The following is a 15,607-nucleotide window of genomic DNA, read 5'->3' on the forward strand; positions in this document are numbered from 1 at the left end:
ACCTAATGTTTGCTTCATAAATTCTGTTATTGGCCTTGGCTGCTTTCAATGGTATATCACTGTTGCAATTTTCACACAAAATGTGTAATGTACATGCTAAACCTTCTCTCTTCTCATCATCCATCAAGTCACCTTTCCTCCACAAACAGAACACCTGCAAGCTTTCTGTGTTACTTCTGCTAACAATACAATATCAATAATTCTAATTCCACACCTTCCTCCATCATTTTCTTCTTCTAGGCAGAATGTCTGCTCCGAATTACTGCTTTGAAGAACTTACAGATGAATCCAGGTTCACAATTTCAGATCTGTCTATCCCTAACCTCACCATGTCTTCTTGACTTTGTTTTGTTTATATGTGAGTGTTTATACTTCTTATACACTTTATCAATCCTAGTCATTGTGTAAATACATATAAGGATCACTAAAGCGCTGAGTTACACCAAGTGATCACTAAATCACTGAATTACACCAATTATAAAAGTCACATACACACACAATTATTGAATCAAGTCCTTTGTCATCCACAGCCTTCTATATCATGTTGGCTTGTTTCTACAACTGCCTGGTCAAGAAGGAAAAACTATCTGGCCTTCTATAAATTGTTGCCAGAAGTTTAACTGACAGAACTGTGTAAGAAGACACCTTGTAATGCCACAGAGGTTGAGTAGTGGGCGTGTCATACTGCAGTGCGTGATTCTTTAATTTTTTAATGCCATTTGTAGTTCGAATTTCAATGTAAAATTTTGGGATTATATTCTCCTTGATATATACCTTCAAGAAAACCAATAAAAATAAATTGTGATTTTTCATGTTTTCTGCCTACGTCTCCCCTCCGGAAGTTAAATTTTGCAGCTTTCCACTCAGCCATCGTCAACCACTACATTTCCATCCACGTCTTTTGATTCCCTACAAACTTCGTTCCATATGATATTGTGCCTTGTTTTGAAACTGTCCAGCCATCCAGTCGGTATTGCCGAGTGATTTGGTAACAGCGAAAGCCTCGTTCTGTAGCATAGGTCCGCTAATCGGAACGTTTATCGAACGAGGATTGACGAACCACTGGATGGAATAATTTATTTTGCATTCAGCAACAAGTGCAATGGCCTTTGTCATAATACATTAAAATATATAGATACAGATTTACTCCTTATATACTAAACAAGCTTACTACAACGACACAACTATATACGTCTCAAAATAGCTTACATACCAATGGATTCACTTCTGTATCAATATAAATTTATGCTCTGTAAAAACTACACAATTATATTCAAGTAAATTGACAGATATGTGACCAACAACAAATTAATTATAATATTGTACTAGCAGTTTCCCGCTGGCTCTGCCCGCAATGTACAAAGTATGGCGTTGTTCGTTACTATCCTCACGGATGTATTTGCAAAGTTTCGACTTAATGAAATAAAGCATATCTTATGCTGTGGTAATAGAATGTAATATTATGTCAAAAGAACACTTGAAAATACATCACTCAAAGAAGTTGAATTAAGCGTTCCTTGGAACAACACTACGCGCCGAACTGTTAAAAAGTCCTTCAAAGATCTTCGTCATGGAGACAATCTACCAATTTAAGTAGTTATTACCTCAAAAGAAAGCGCTTGATCCACTGAGTATTTTTGGATCAAAACGAACTGCGTACCTTAATTTGAACGTAATATATGATTGCTTCAATGAGACAAAATATTGAAGAAATGAGACGTCAAATTGAATGTGCACTCATAACTTTCCTCTAAGCTGAAATGAAAGAGCTTGATCCACTGAGTGTTCTTAAGCCAAAACAAACTCCACACCTCAATTATAACCAAAGAAATTGCTTAAATGAGACAAAAATTCAAAAATGAAATAATTTGGGGAAGGCAGTGATTTATAGTACCTGATGACAAATCTGTGCATGAATACCTTTCAATTAAAAAAGAATGAAGGAAATCGACCGGATAGAATGGCTGGACTGACTGACTTTAGTTTTCATAAAATTTTTAATATATAGATAAAAAAGAAGTCCATCGGCAGTGCAGAGATGCTGTTGTCCATCCACGCTCTCAGTGAGTCCATTCCCATATTAGTTCGTTGATTTCTTCGTCACCTGTTTGTTTTAGCTTTCTTCTTCATTTGTCCATTGCCCTCCATCCACTGATTAGTAATGCCATCTTTATGCTTAAATATCTCATAAACCTGACATTTTTCCATATCTGAAACGCAACGTAAATTCATGCACACACAACTTTTCCTGTTTACTCTCTTCTTATTTTCGTTCAATATTAATGACATGTAGAGTATTTCCTAGACGTCGTCCTGTCTTTAAATTGACAGAAATCTACTAATAGGATACCGTACTAAGTTTACTTCAAACCCGTTTACACGAGAAATGGGATCAAGTACAAGATAACAGTAGCGTAGCCAGGATCGACCGATGGGGTGGGTTATTGTTACAAAATGATCATAGAACACCATGAAAGGTGCTTGTACGTGTGTGACGGATGCATGAGCGAGAGTCACAAGGACACTGATACAAGTAAATTATGTTGATATTCAGATTACAGTACCGCTACATTACAAAATCTTACATAAAATACGGAACAAGAAAAATATGAAAAGTATGAAAAATATGAAAAATATGAAAAATATTTAGCGGCGAATGGTATATTCAGATTACAATCTAAAATCCACCTTTCGAGACTTCTTAGAAAATACAATCAAGAGATCGGTTGGTTTTACAATTTTGTCACTATGAATATTCAAAAGACCCAACTCCATTAGTCGACTTTCACTTGTTTATTATCAGTTTCTGTTTATTTTCTTTTATAAAAATTATATTGGGAGGGGGAGGGGTTTAACCCCAGTACACCCCCCCCCCCTGGCTACGCCCCTGTTATACAGTATCTGAGTAGCAACGTCCGACAGTGATGTATGGTCTTGAGGCCGTACTGAAGTTCGCAACCCAATAGGACGGAAATTTTTTTACTGAATAGTAAATTGATATCTTTCTTTCTTTCTTAATCTGTTTATAGTCCAGTGTTGACTTTTCCCTCGGACTCAGCGAGGGATCCCACCACTACCGCCTCAAGGGCAGTGTCCTGGAGCTTCAGACATCGGGTCGGGGGATACAACTGGGGAGAATGACCAGTACCTCGCCCAGGCTGCCTCACCGGCTATACTGAACAGAGGTCTTGGTGGGGGATGGGAAGATTGGAAGGGATAGACAAGGAAGAGGGAAGGAAGCGGCCGTGGCCTTAAGTTAGGTACCATCCCGGCATTTAGCTGGAGGTGAAGTGGGAAACCACGGAAAACCACTTCCAGGATGGCTGAGGTGGGAATCGAACCCACCTCTACTCAGTTGTCCTCCCGAGGCTGAGTGGACCCCGTTCCAGCCCTCGTACCACTTTTCAAATTTCGTGGCGGAGCCGGGAATCGAACCCGGACCTCCGGGGGTGGCAGCTTATCACGCTAACCACTACACCACAGAGGCGGACAGTAAATTGATGACAGTAAATTGATATAAATTTCAGTAATAAGAGTACCGGTACCAAAGAAGTGAGAGGTGCAGGGCACCAAAAGGAACATGTTAGATACAACAATTGAGTAGAAGGTGTCATGGTGGCGACATGGATAGCTTTGGAAACTTAGAACGAAGTATCCGAAATATGACGCCTGTGAGAACATGAAGGAAGAAATTTGGAGAAAGGGCAATGTAGAGCCTATTGGAACTGGTTTGTAGGAAATACGATATGAGTAAGATGAAGTGTTCAAGGGTTGAATATTGAAAATGTGGGTAGCGCCTGTCAGGCAGGCAACCCGTATTGCAGGAGTCAACAGACAGCTGGGGTAATCGCTCCGGTGGTCCCTCTGAGGTCGGCCGACCGCTGCCTTCGACGTATTGTCAACCACTAGCCCGTCCTCGGCGCTACATTTATCAACGGACGGAAATCCAAGATTTGGCTCTGGTTACTTGATGATTGTAAGCGATCACATGCTCACGTGTTCGTCATAGAGTATACTGGGACCTAAAATATTGTTCTTCAGATCTTTAGAACCATCTTAGTCACAATCTATTATTGAAAGTAGTGTACATTTACAATTCAGTAAAAAAAAAAAAAAAAAAAAAAAATCTGCCCAAACGTGAATCGGACTCATGCGCTATATTTTCTTACTCCGGTGCCGTACCCCGAGACCTCACGGTACCAACAAGCGCTGGTGTTTAGATCTTGTGTAATAAAGTACAATAAGGAACCGACCTAATGCAGTCTGCGTACCCTACTAATTTAAATATAATAGCATTGTTTCTACCAGGTAGGCCTGCATTACTGTGACATATTAACATTAATAGATATGAATTAGTCCGCCTCTGAGGTGTAGTGATTAGTGTGATTAGCTGCCACCCCCGGAGGCTCGGGTTCGATTTCCGGCTCTGCCACAAAATTTGATAAGTGGTACGAGGGCTGGAACGGGGTCCACTCAGCCTCGGGAGGTCAACTGAGTAGAGGGGGGTTCGATTCCCTCGTCAGCCATCCTCGAAGTGTTTTTCCGTGGTTTCCCACTTCTCCTCCAGGCAAATGCCGGGTTGGTACCTAACTTAAGACCACGACCGCTTCCTTCCCTCTTCCTTGTCTATCCCTACAAATCTCCACCCCCCCCCCCCCCACCAGCACAAGACCCCTGTTCAGCATAGCAGGTGAGGCTGCCTGGGCGAGGTACTGGTCCTCCTTTCCAATTGTATCGCCCCGACCCAAAGTCTCTCTCTCCAGGACACTGCCCTTGAGGCGGTAGAGATGGAATCCCTCGCTGAGTCCGAGGGGAAAGAAAGTTATTCATCAATACACAAAAAAGTTAATGTGAATGCTGACCGTGACAAGTAACATAAAGAATAGACGTTATTTTAAATCAAAATGATGTCTTTGTTGTTTGCGTTTTTTGATCTGATGATATCTTTTTAAATAAGTTTTACGTGTTGGTGGTGCAAAACAAATTATATTACTTGTCATATTAACCTAAGAATAAGTAGAATTGGACTAATGTACCTTTACGCGAATGGTTCAGATTTACTGAAATTTTTCTAAATCAAGGGCGTAATCATGGGGTGGGGTAGGTACTGAGGGTAGAACCCTCCCGCCCCCACTGTGGAATTTTTACTTAAACAAAATGAACGTAAACTGACAATGACTATAAATATTCACAGCGACATAATTGTAAAATCAACAACAGATCTGCTGAATCTATTTTCTAAGAAGCCTCGAAAGTTGGATTTTAATACCATTCGCTGTAAAACTGTTGGCCGTGATCTTATTGTTCTTGTTCTGTATGTTAATATAAGATTTTGTCCTGTATTGCAATCCGAATATCAACATAATTTACTTGTATCAGCGTCCTTATAATGGCATGCGCGCACCACACACACAAAGACACCTTCATTATGTTCTATCATAATTTTGTAACTATAACCCCGTCCTCCCCCGCCACCCCATCGGCCAATCCTGGCTACGCTACTGTTCTAAACGGTGAAAATGAATTATCAAGACTCGCTAAATTGGACGTACAGTTAAAGTGAAAAGGCAAAAGTGGCACGAGTCACCTCAGGCAATGATAGATAGTGTTAAGCCGGAACTAGACAAACACCTAATCATTCAAGTGGAGGTCGTTATCATCTATAACGAAAATGTCTACCTGACAGCACTTAATGTATTACTGCAAAGGTAGGAGTCATATTGTGTACAAATAAAGAACTTACATTTTTTCAAAGAAGACAATGGAACATACCTAATGGGCACTTTTGCTCTCTATCATTCTCTCCATAAACTCTTACACAACGATTCCTGCTCTTCGCCGCCATGTAAAATGAGATATTTTCATCAAGTTGTGTTTACGCAGCTATGTTTTTAATTTCTGTAGTTCATCTTATTCTTCTTCTCAGAGCTGTAAAGAACATGATTCGTTCCTATCTATAGAAAACAAACTTGGATCCCCTCAAAGAAATTGTGTAAAAGTCTTTTTTTTCAATTGGCTTTACGTCGCAGCGACACAGATAGGTCTTATGGCGACGATGGAATAGGAAAGGGCTAGGAGTGGGAAGGGAGCGGCCGTGGCCTTAGTTAAGGTACAGCCCCAGCATTTCCCTGGTGTGAACATGGAAAACCACGGAAATCCATCTTCAGGGCTGCTGACAGTGGGGCTCGAACCCACTATCTCTCGGATGCAAGCTCACAGCTGGGCGACCCATACCGCACGGCCAACTCGCCCGGTGTAAAACCTGTCAAAAGTACATATAAATTTAACGGGAGCAGGTACAAAGATAACTTTAAATTTAATCTTCTTAATAATCTGTTTATCCTCCAGGGTCGGTTTTTCCCTTGGACTCAGCGAGGGATCCCACCTCTATCGCCTCAAGGGCAGTGTCTTGGAGCTTCAGACTTTGGGTTGAGATACAACTGGGGAGAATGACCAGTACTTCGCCCAGGCGGCCTCACCTGCTATGTTGAACAGGGGCCTTGTGGAGGGATGGGAAGATTGGATGGGACAGGGAAGGAAGCGGCCGTGGCCTTAAATTAGGTACCATCCCAGCATTTGCCTGGAGGAGAAGTGGTAAACCACGGAAAACCACTTCCAGGATGGCTGAGGTGGGAATCGAACCCACCTCAAGTCAGTTGACCTGCCGAGGCTGAGTGGACCCCGTTCCAGCCCTCGTACCACTTTTCAAATTTCGTGGCAGAGACGGGAATCGAACTCGGACCTCCGGGGGCTGGCAGCTAATCATGCTAACCACTACACCACAGAGGCGGACCTTAAATTGAATCGATATCACTTTAATGTATGTAAAAGACATAATGTAAGATTACAAATCTAATTAAATTTTATTTTAAGGGTTATATATTTTGTAGACATTCAAATACAACATAAATAAGTATATGCTTCCATCATTCGTTTTTATATTTTAAACTTGATTGTACTCATATTAGAGTCTAATTGGATACGCTGCATGCTGTTTGCGATGCTTAGTTACTGATGACTTCGCAGATATCAATTCAGTGCTGAGGAGGCTGAGTTATTTATGTTTCAGTTTCGAAACGAACCATTTGGCAGAAGAAACAGTAAGAGCAAGAAACAAACAGGTAAAACGTCGTGTTTAAGTCTGGGACATTTGCAGCTATAATCGAATTATCTACTGCTCATTGCTTCGTTAAGTCACCTAGAGAGGTTGTTACGTAGATTTCGTTTTTCAGAGCGTTTCTGAAACCTAATTCCTGGTCTGGAAATTTAATGAGTATATCGTTCTCGCATTCATATTTCAGAGCTACTGCTGCATTATGCCCTTCTTCGTCGACAGCAGAATTTAGAAATTTTGAGGAAATAATTTTCAAGTAATAATTAACATTATTTATACCCTCAAATCTGTTTTTAAATGAGCTAAGATAATGCAATAATAATAATAATAATAATAATAATAATAATAATAATAATAATAATAATAATAATAATAATAATGTTATTTGCTTTATGTCCCACTAACTACTTTTTAAGGTCTTCGGAGACGCCGAGGTGCCGGAATTTAGTCCCGCAGGAGTTCTTTTTACGTGCTAGTAAATCTACCGACACGGGGCTGTCGTATTTGAGCACCTTCAAATACCACCGGACTGAGCCAGGATCGAACCTGCCAAGTTGGGGTTAGAAGGCCAGCGCCTTAACCGTCTGAGCCACTCAGCCCGGCTAAGATAATGCACAAACAGCTATTATACACAGGGGTCCTAAAACATTCTTTCTGGTGTACTAGCCGCTCGTTCTAACACGATTCATCAAAGTGTATTTTCACTTTTGGGATCCTTTTATTTTCAAATTGTGGTGAAATTCCCCATCAGTTCTGCTAATATATATCTCATGACATTGCTTCCTCACAATTTAATTTCTCCAACCGGTGCTTCAAACCTATAGCTTGTTCTCTCTTCGTTTTTTTTTTTTTTTTCTGAGATGTCAGTATTATTTTCGACAGAACCTTAAATATATCGATATAAGCCTAACGTAGGACTTTAACGGACTGGTATCTCGGAGACTAACGTGTTGAAAGCTTTTTTTTAAGTATAAGAAGATATCAACATTTCACGTATTTTAAAATAATTTGCTCGAATGTCTGTGGTAGGCAAAGATCTGAGTGACCATCCCTCAAAATCAAACCATTCCCTAATGCTGTTGATGAAATGATGTGGGGGAACAGTTCTGTTACACTAAGTTGGAGGTGTTCCATGAACAGGACGCCATTTTCTGCCATCAGGCGGAGGGAAAATATCATTTTACGCTAAAACATATTTTTTCAATTACTTTTTGACATTTTGTTGAAAAATAAAGGAGCATGGCCGATATAAAACAGTCTTCTTTGTCTCGATCTATCTTTACCTGCTTACCAGTAAAATATTAAGGGAGCTCTTTCTAACCTTCGTGGATTTGATATCAATTATTTTAAACTTCACCAATACCATGCAAATCAATTAATCAAAATAAACCGAGCTAGCTGGCTGCGCGGTTCGGACCGTGCTGAAGAAAATATACAGTGTTTCCACTATGTCATAAAAGTTCCTGTCTTCTTGAATCGCAGCGTCCCTAATCCTAGACATAATTTAAGCTCAGTGCAATGCACATATTTTGCAATCCATTGTCCTTGCTGTGTTCTAGTTCTGACGCTTTGTAAATACACTGACTGACAGAGCAAATGCAACACCAAGAAGGAATGGTCAGAACTTTATGCCAATTGCAGGGTAGACTGACGTCACTGAGGTATGCTCATGATGTGAAATGCGCCGCTGTGCTGCGCACGTAGCGAACGATAAATGGAACACGGCGTTGGCGAATGGCCCACTTCGTACCGTGATTTCTCAGCCGACAGTCATTGTAGAACGTGTTGTCGTGTGCCACAGGACACGTGTATAGCTAAGAATGCCAGGCCGCCGTCAACGGAGGCATTTCCAGCAGACAGACGACTTTACGAGGGGTATGGTGATCGGGCTGAGAAGGGCAGGTTGGTCGCTTCGTCAAATCGCAGCCGATACCCATAGGGATGTGTCCACGGTGCAGCGCCTGTGGCGAAGATGGTTGGCGCAGGGACATGTGGCACGTGCGAGGGGTCCAGGCGCAGCCCGAGTGACGTCAGCACGCGAGGATCGGCGCATCCGCCGACAAGCGGTGGCAGCCCCGCACGCCACGTCAACCGCCATTCTTCAGCATGTGCAAGACACCCTGGCTGTTCCAATATCGACCAGAACAATTTCCCGTCGATTGGTTGAAGGAGGCCTGCACTCCCGGCGTCCGCTCAGAAGACTACCATTGACTCAACAGCATAGACGTGCACGCCTGGCATGGTGCCGGGCTAGAGCGACTTGGATGAGGGAATGGCAGAACGTCGTGTTCTCCGATAAGTCACGCTTCTGTTCTGTCAGTGATAGTCACCGCAGACGAGTGTGGCGTCGGCGTGGAGAAAGGTCAAATCCGGCAGTAACTGTGGAGCGCCCTACCGCTAGACAACGCGGCATCATGGTTTGGGGCGCTATTGCGTATGATTCCACGTCACCTCTAGTGCGTATTCAAGGCACGTTAAATGCCCACCGCTACGTGCAGCATGTGCTGCGGCCGGTGGCACTCCCGTACCTTCAGGGGCTGCCCAATGCTCTGTTTCAGCAGGATAATGCCCGCCCACACACTGCTCGCATCTCCCAACAGGCTCTACGAGGTGTACAGATGCTTCCGTGGCCAGCGTACTCTCCGGATCTCTCACCAATCGAACACGTGTGGGATCTCATTGGACGCCGTTTGCAAACTCTGCCCCAGCCTCGTACGGACGACCAACTGTGGCAAATGGTTGACAGAGAATGGGGAACCATCCCTCAGGACACCATCCGCACTCTTATTGACTCTGTACCTCGACGTGTTTCTGCGTGCATCGCCGCTCGCGGTGGTCCTACATCCTACTGAGTCGATGCCGTGCGCATTGTGTAACCTGCATATCGGTTTGAAATAAACATCAATTATTCGTCCGTGCCGTCTCTGTTTTTTCCCCAACTTTCATCCCTTTCGAACCACTCCTTCTTGGTGTTGCATTTGCTCTGTCAGTCAGTGTATTTCATATTTCCTTCTCTATTCCTAACGCACTTTGATCTCTTAATCACGAAAATCTTATTCTTACGTCCCATGACTTCCCAGTTATATCATGTCAAACTATAGCCTAGACTATCTCCTTTTTTTGTTTATGTTCTGCGTTGTATCTAATAATATCATAGAAATATACTGCAATAAAGAATGGGACAGATTTACTGTCACTAATAATTTCTTTTTCAACCGCTTGAGATAGAAAATGTACTGACTCATTCTATACTGAAGGGTTTAGTTAATTCTGTGTATATTTTGATTTATTTGTGAGATCGCGTAACACTGGATCATACTTTGAAAGAAGTTCGATGATCGGCAAAAACCTTTCTGTGTTAGATTTTCCAGATTCCTCCCTACGTCCCTGACAAGCTAGATTTTTTGAAACTCATGTTAACATCACATTTACAATACACACGATGACCTGTTTCTATTCTCACTTTTCTTCGGAACAGAATCCATTCCTGCGTCAACTGTGTATTAGTTACGCCACGAATCGAAAACAAATGTGCGGAACTAGTTTCGTGGCGAATTATACTTTTGAATGAACATCTTCAAACTAGCACCACTTCAATCCTAGCAGAAGACGATTTTGCTTGCCAGGAAACCGGCATGGTTTACCGTACACGGAGTCATTTTTTAACGAATAACGCAATCATTTTCTCTGAATGATTTACCCTGTCAATGCATTTTTTACCCGTAATTTTCTGTAATTCTACTTAATATCTGTAGAGAGGGGGCCCGCTGGTTGATAAGGTTTCTCTCTAACGACGAATTTTTCTTATTTTCATCGTCTACATCTAATAGTCAGCCGATCATTTGACGGTTCCGTAGACCTAGATACAGACTATTTATGACGATCGAGTCACTATATTTTCCTCTCTCACTGCTAGAATCTATAATATCATCGCTTTATACTACAGAGGATTTTTTTCTATCCGGGACTGTTGTGCAGGAACTAGGAGGAGAAGAAAATAATTTTCACTAATTTGACTCTTGTCTTTCCTAACTATCACTTCTTTCTCTTTTTTCACCACATCTACGTGGTTGAATTTAATTTTAAAATTATTTCTTAGTCTCAGTTATATTAATTCATTTTATATAACATATAAATAGAGTACTAATTATTTTTAGCTATTTAAAAGGTTTGCAAATATAGCGTCATACAAGGTACAACTGACATTAATACTCACATGGAGAGTTAGTTTAAAACTGACTGACCGAGCCTGCATTCGGGAGATAGTGGGTTCGAATCCCACTGTTGGCAGCATTGAAGAAGGTTTTGCGTGGTTTCCCATTTTCATATCGGCAAGTGCTGGGGCTGTGCTTCGGTTAGGGCCACGGCCGATTCCTTCCCACCCCTAGCCCATTCCTGTTCCATCGTCCCCATAAGACCTATCTGTGTCGGTGCAACTTGGAGCAAAAAAAAAAAAAAAAACCCTGACTGGCCGAGCGAGTTGGCTATGTGGTTAGGGGCGTACAACTGTGAGCTTGCATTCGTAATAGAGTGGTTTCGAACCCCACTGTCGGCATCCTTGAAGATGTTTTTCCATGGTTTCCCATTTTTCACAACAGAAAAATTATGGAGCTTTATATTAATTAAGGCCCCCGCCACTTCCTTCCCATCCCTAGCCCTTTCCTGTCCCATCGTCCCCATAAGACCTTTCGGTTTCGGTGAAACGTAAAACTAATTGTAAAAAAGACCTATCTGTGGCGGTGCGACGTAAAAAGGAACTTGTAACTTAGAAACTGACTGATCATTACTGCACCGACTATTTACTGTTATTAGAAGTTAGATTCAACCCATTTTTGTCTATTAAATATATGACATAAGTTTAATAAAAAGTCATGTATAATACGGTATCAGGTATACTACACATGAAGAAAATGGGATATACGAGGTTTGGGGCAACTAGTTTTTTTCTCACGAATGCGCGATCTATCAGACAAATGGAAACATACAGATGGGAGTGGCGAGCGTAAAGTGCTGTGGAATGTATGTCGAGCAGGTTTAGCTGGTGTCGGATATAAAGTGAGGAAACTGTTAGCCATGAAATCCTTGTGCTACGTAATGTTTATTCTCAGTGAGCACAGAAACCATCAAATAAATCTTCAAAGTAGTCCTCTAGATTGAATACAGCACGTTGACAGTGATGTGGAGACGTCAGATACCAGTCACCTCGCATCTGTGAATTTTGCAGTTTCATGTTTTGCAGCGTTGACAATGTTCTCTCGTGTCCCAAACCACATCCCATGCAATAGTTCTTTCTCTTTGGGGATGAGGTCAAAATCGCACGGAGACAGGTCCGGCGAGTATGGCGGGTGTTCCAGTAATTCCCATCCCCCATCGCTGAAGTTGCCTTGTCACATCCATTTTGCACGGAGCCTGACTTACTACTACAGTCTCATCGCCCTGTGTGTGATACCTGTCCAATACATCGCCATCTCGTGCTGTGTCCATGTACTATGTGTGTCGTACTTTCCAGGACATATGGTCATTGTATTGTAGCACCGTGCACATGTGAGGAAAAAATAGTTGCAATGACTTACGCCCCAGCCCTCGTATTTTGGTACAAATTTCTTGTCAGTGCCTAATGTGTTACAATAACTTAGGGTAGCTCTTTATGAGAGTGCGTGCCGCTCATGTTATGAGAGGCGGTTATGCCAAACTGAGCCCAATAATAATAACTGCAGTTAGATGAAAACGTCTAACAATTCCTCTACTTACGAATTGTAAAAATAAAAACGCGCCCATCTCTGTGATGAAGTGGTTAGTGTGATTAGCTGCCACCCCCGGAGGTCTGGGTTCTATTCGCGGCTCTGTCACGAAAATTGAAAAGTGGCACGAGTGCTGGAACGGGGTCCACTCAGCCTTGGGAAGTCAACTGAGTAGAAGGGGGTTCGATTTCCACCTCAGTCATCCTCGAAGTGGTTTTCTGTAGTTTCCCACTTGTCCTCCAGGTAAATGCCGGGATGTCACCTAACTTAAAGTCACGACCGCTTGCTTCCTTCCTTCCTTCTTCCTTATTGCAGCTAATTGTGTGTTATTACTTGAACTATCATTTACTCATATACACACTTATACACACACAAGTGCATGTTTCAAGAAAACCAAATTCTCTTCTTCAGCTTGTTGGTAAAATCACATGTATCAAAGACCTTATTTATAATGAACTATGTGCCGACAGATTGCGAACAATATGACAATACAACAACGTTAAAAATTCAAATATGGAAATCTTTCATGTTTTATCTGAATTGTATTGACAAGGCGCAACCTGGACACAATTAACTGTAATAATTAAGTCAATACGGACCATTTATGGCCATGTTATATCCGGATATAACATGAAAGATTTTCAAGTTTGAATTTTTAATTTTGTTGTATTGTCATTATTCGCAATCTATCGGCACATGGTTAATTATAAACCTGTCCCTCCACAACCCTCCAGGGTTGGTTTTTCCCTCGGACTTAGCGAGGGATCCTACCTCAAGGGCAGTGTTCTGGAGCGTGTGACTTTCAGTCAGGGGATACAACCGGGGAGGTGGACCAGTACCTCCCCAGGAGGCCTCACCTGCTATGCTGAACACGGGCCTTGTGGGGGTGGGGTGCATTTGAAGGGGTAGGCAGGAAGAGGAAAGGAAGCGGCTGTGGCATTAGGATAGGTACCATCGCGGCATTTTACTGGAGGAGAGGTGGGAAACCACGGAAAACCACTTCGAAGATGGGAATCGAACCCTCCTCTACTCAGTTGACTTCCCGAGGCTGAGTAGACCTTGTTCTAGCCCTCGTACCACTTTTCAAATTTCGTGGCAGAACCGGGAATCGAACCTGGGCCTCTGGGGGTGGCAGCTAATCACGCTAACCACTACACCACAGAGATGAACAGCTGAAGCTGTACGACAATTAATTACATTTCTACTCAATGGCTCACACATTCACCGTAGTCTTAATTCATGACACTTCTACTAAATGCCATACACATTCATCGTCCGGCTCCATGGCTAAACGGTTGGTGTGTTAGTCCTTGGTCACAGGGGTCCCGGGTTCGATTCCCGGCAGAATCTGACATTTCAGCCATCATTAGTTAGTTCCACTGTCACGGGGGCTGGATATATGTGCCGTCTTTATCATCACTTCGCCCTAATCACGACGTGCAGGTCGCCTACGGGTGTCAAATCAAAAGATTTGCACCTGGCGAGCCGAACATATCCTCGGACACTCCCTGCACAAAAGACACGCTATTTCACTTACTTCAACTCCATGTCACACAAATTAATCGTAGTGTCAATGCATAAGAATTCAACTCAATTGAACATAAGTGGCATTCATCGTCTACACTGGACAGGAAAAATATTACCTATGACGGGTTCAGTTTAACTTTTTCTCTTTGTTTGTTTGTGTTTTTGTTTGTCGGTAACAGTATCACACGATAATGGATCGTGGATTTTTATGGAACTTGCTGTTTACGTTTAAGATAAAGACGAGTAGGATCTTGGGTATAATTCGTTCAAAAAGTACAGCATGAGGTGGGATTCAGAGAGGGCACTAAACATAAAACTAGGCGTATCACTTTTACGATTGAAGTTACAGGAAAAGTGCTCATTACAAAATGTATTTAGAGTATAATTTACAACCCTTTGTGTTCTATGTATTTTTGTCAATAAATTGAAAAATACGTGCCGGTCGTGTGAAAATTTAAGTCCAAGAGCCAAGTGAGTTGCTATGGAAATCATCCCGGCAATGTCTAAATATAAGCAGATGTCCGTAGAGTACTTATTGTTTCGATAGTTGCAGTCGCTTAAGTGCGGCCAGTATCCAGTATTCGGGAGATAGTAGGTTCGAACCCCACTGTCGGCAGTCCTGAAAATGGTTTTCCGTGGTTTCCCATTTTCACACCAGGCAAATGCTGGGGCTGTACCTTAATTAAGGCCACGGCCGCTTCCTTCCCACTCCTAGGCCTTCCCTGTCCCATCGTCGCCATAAGACCTGTCTGTGTCGGTGCGACGTAAAGCAACTAGCAAAGTACTTAATGAATGTTAATGTGATACTTTGAAGGCGGACATCAGATAAAAAGCAGAAATAAAGATAAAACTGCAAATGGCCACAGGGAGCCAGGAAGTGAGTACGTCACGACAAGCCGTTAACGGCCGCATGTTCACCTCCGTGCCTCAGGATGTCAAGAACAACTTGACGGGTCGACAAAAATGTTATCATGAATATGCTAAGTGACTGTCTCGTCAATGAAGTGTAAAACCAGCTAGCCGAAGGCCTCTACACTCGACTGAATCTGCTGAGCGCGATCTGCAATAGGCTGGCTCGCTCTTACCTGAAAACACGCGTGATCATGGCTGCTTCATTTTCTAACTTTCAAAAACTAGGAATTGCATTGACTTTGTTGTCATTGAAGTCGATACGAAAGGGAAAGAAAATAAATAACTAGAACCATTCGATTTTAGAAACTTTCAA

The sequence above is a fragment of the Anabrus simplex genome, chromosome 7 (genome assembly GCF_040414725.1).
Source record: "Anabrus simplex isolate iqAnaSimp1 chromosome 7, ASM4041472v1, whole genome shotgun sequence".
NCBI classification, from domain to species: domain Eukaryota; kingdom Metazoa; phylum Arthropoda; class Insecta; order Orthoptera; family Tettigoniidae; genus Anabrus; species Anabrus simplex.